We start from the raw sequence: 3,774 nt of genomic DNA, 5'->3' as shown, positions 1-3,774 counted from the left end.
CTTAAACAAGTGTGAAAATAACCTGAGGTTATCTGATACTTTAAGATAGTTTATAAAATCCATCAACACACAAATGTCATAAGTTAAATTTTTATTAGAATAATAAGTTAGTTTTACTTCTATAGTATGAAAGCATAACACATCAAATGATAGATCTACAATCAATATGGATCATTCTGTTGTGTATGTAACTAGTTACTATTTTAAATGCTCTCCTATATTGGTATATCCTGAGCTAAGTAAAACAACAACTCTTAAAAATGAAACACAATGATAAATCATTTCCAAAAAAATAAAAATAAAACCAAAACTAAGCACCTTAAAGTGGGCAATACGTTTTTTAAAAAGTGAATGAAGTACTGCCTGGGTTCTTCACCTCTTATGAATGCATGTCAATAGGCCCAAGCTTGTCTTGTGATTTTAATGCTGGAATATCCAGGGTGAAAAATTTCAGGACAGTGCAAAATAAATTTTCACTAAGCATAAATAGCTTTTATCAAATGTATAAATTTGTCTTTTGAAACACCAGAGGGCGCCAGGGCCTGCAGCATGGTCAACACAGGGGCAATTTCACCTTTCAGATCATACATACAACACACACACACACACACACACACACACACACACACACGCACACACACATGCAAACACACATACACAAACACACATACACATACATACACATATACACATACCCAAACACACACACACACACACACACAAACACACATATACCCAAATACAAACACATACACACAAAGAAAAACCAATATCCACTTGAAGAATGATCACTTCTAAAGAAATATATTTACATGTAATAACATAGTATTGTTAAATAAAGATAAAACAGATTCAACTGTCATATATTGATGAAGATTAGAAAGTTTTGCTATTACTTCTGAATCAAGAATTGAGTGACTAAAAGGATTGGTTTTAAAACCATTGACACTAACAATTCATTTAGCACCATATATTTAGCACCAGAATGGGCAACTATTGGTCCTCCATACCTAATAGTAACAACTGTAGTTTCAAAGAAAACTCAAAAATTGTAACAAAATGGTGATTGTTTTGTTCAGCACCACTAATTATTGACTTGCTTAATTTTCCATTTTAATCAACATTTTACAATTCCAAGTTGAACCATGCCACAAATTTTAAAAGCTATGGGTTTAAATATCTTCACCCCCCACACACAAAAAAAATACAAAACCCCTATAAAAACAAAAAACAATATTAACTACTACTAGAAATATAACTTTATCCCCTAAATACTCCAGTAGGTAAATCTTTCTATCTATAATAAGATTCACATCCCATGATATTGTGATACTAAGGGGAAAGACAGCCCAAGTTTTAGTACTCCCTTCCTTTAGGAAAGCATTCAACTCAACCATTTATTTTTCCATTATTTATCAAGCAAGGAGTGAACCTGAAACACTTAAAGTAGTATAAATATGCACTGGATTTATAGTGTAACTTTATGGGTTTGTTTAATTCAAAAATATGGGAAATATATTATTTTGATTAAAGTATTAAGAGTATACAAGGACTGCATAAAAATTAGAAATAAAAATTTCATGAACATATCAAGTGCAGATAACAGCAGAGCTGGATAAAAGTTTTAGGGAAGCTTTGATGGTCACAGACATGATGATATCAAAAGCAGAAACAGTAGTGCTAATCACCTGGCATCTGTGTTATTAAAGCAAGCTTCTCTATCACTACAAGACTGCTAAGACCACACCTGCACAGTTTACATACATTCCTAGGAAGTAGTGAATCAATTTCACATTTAGTTGTTTTTTCCTATGTGAAGGTTAAAAAAAGTATATAATTGTAGCAACATGTTATGTTTCCACTAAATAATTAGTAATGGGAGAAGTCAATACTGTCAGTCATATTATTTTTTAATGAAAACTTCCAAAATAAAATCTTTAATGCTGACTATTTAAAGCTGCCTGTATGATACAGTTTATAGCCAGGTGTTCCATCTGTGAGAATTACAGTTAAAATCCAAAAACTAAGCACCCCCATGGAAATGTAAGACATTATATTGATATAAGCAAAATATCATTTGCAATGGCCTAGGAAAGAGAATATTTCACATGGCCATTTTACATACCACTGTTAAAAAGTACAGAGTAACAAATATACCCGTTGTGTTTTTTGGCTTAGTTGTAAAGTTATAAATAAACTACTGGTTCTGGTTGTAGTTTTGAAACTGTTTTGCATGCCTGGTGATCAATTCTATGCCATGCATGACTTTTTTTGGTCATTTGTTATATTCAAACATTTATGTTTTAGAGAATTTTTAGTCTTTAAAAGTTATGAAAGGGCAAGCTTCATTTTAACTTTTACAATTTTAGACTTTTAAACTAATTCTGAAAAATCCACTGAATTAAACATTTTACATGCTGTATGTAATATGCTGTGAAGAAGAAGCTCTGTGAGTGATTGTTTTAATATTCATAAGTGTCAGCTGGGCAGTGGTGGTGCAGGCCTTTAATCCCAGCACTTGGGAGGCAAAGGCAGGTGGGCTTCTGAGTTCAAGGCCAGCCTGGTCTACGGAGTGAGTTCCAGGACAGCCAGGGCTATGCAAAGAAACCCTGTCTCGAAAAACAAAAACAAACAAAAAAATTCATAAATGTCCGTTAATGTGGTAGATTGACTTTTCTGTGTAAGTCTGGGACCTACATAACAAATATCATTATTATTTCTTTGAACTGAGAAACCCTACTACACAAACAAGCTAGAAAGTAACCTGAAAATAAGAATTGTAAACTACTGTTTATATGGTTTTTACTTCTGTAACCTTAAGGAAGAAAACATTCTCAAGTAAGTCAAGCAGATGTCATCAAAATGGAATTCCTACCTATAGCTATGTGGTACATATCTATAAACCCAGCATTTAAGAGTTAGAGGCAAGAGAATCAGGAGTAATATCATCCTTGACTGTACAGTGAGTTAGGGTCCTGTCTCAAGGGAAGTAAAAGAAAGAAAAGGAAAGTAGTTCAACTCTATATTATGTAATACTTCTTTTCTCTATTGTATTCCTAAAATACTTATTCAAATAAGGTTCATGTATGTTTCCACAAAGGCAGGGTCACTTGATAACAAAGCATTTGGTTCCAATATTGAGTGTTTAAAAATAATTAGACCATTTATTTGTCTTCAAGAAGGCCAGGTATCCAGATTGTGGATACATCTCCCACTGAATTGAATCAAATTAACTGTCATCCTTCACTGCATCCACTTGAAGAACTGCTATACATGGAGTTTAAGTATGCAGCTTTCTTCTCCTGTTTGCCCTCTTAAAGGACCAGGTTTACTTGCTCCTAAGTCTATGCTCATGTTCACACATGCATGTACTCACACACATACATGTATTTTAAATATAATTTGCTCTGTGTCTTAACCCAGATATTATATTGTCCTCTCTAAAAAAAAAAAAAGATTTTTTAAAATTAAGACATGTATTTTCAGATCTCATGGAAGTTTTTGTAGTTATTGATTTGATTTTCATAAACAAAGTTAATGAGGAACTGAAAATTGCTCTTCTACAAAAACCATAAAAATAAAGTTTCCTACTTAGTTCCTTGAAAAACACCCATGAGGGCTATATTAGCAAAATTGTATGTGCTATTTATGGAGGATCTTGAATATTATTATCAAGATATTCAAGGATTCAAGATAATAGGTAGATTGCCTTTCTCCAACTAATGGCAGGGAAAACAATGAGACATATGTGCCCTCAACTCCATGGTTTTTTTT

The sequence above is a fragment of the Mastomys coucha genome, unplaced genomic scaffold (assembly GCF_008632895.1).
Source record: "Mastomys coucha isolate ucsf_1 unplaced genomic scaffold, UCSF_Mcou_1 pScaffold14, whole genome shotgun sequence".
NCBI classification, from domain to species: Eukaryota; Metazoa; Chordata; class Mammalia; order Rodentia; family Muridae; genus Mastomys; species Mastomys coucha.
Note: the sequence above shows the minus strand (reverse complement) of the source record.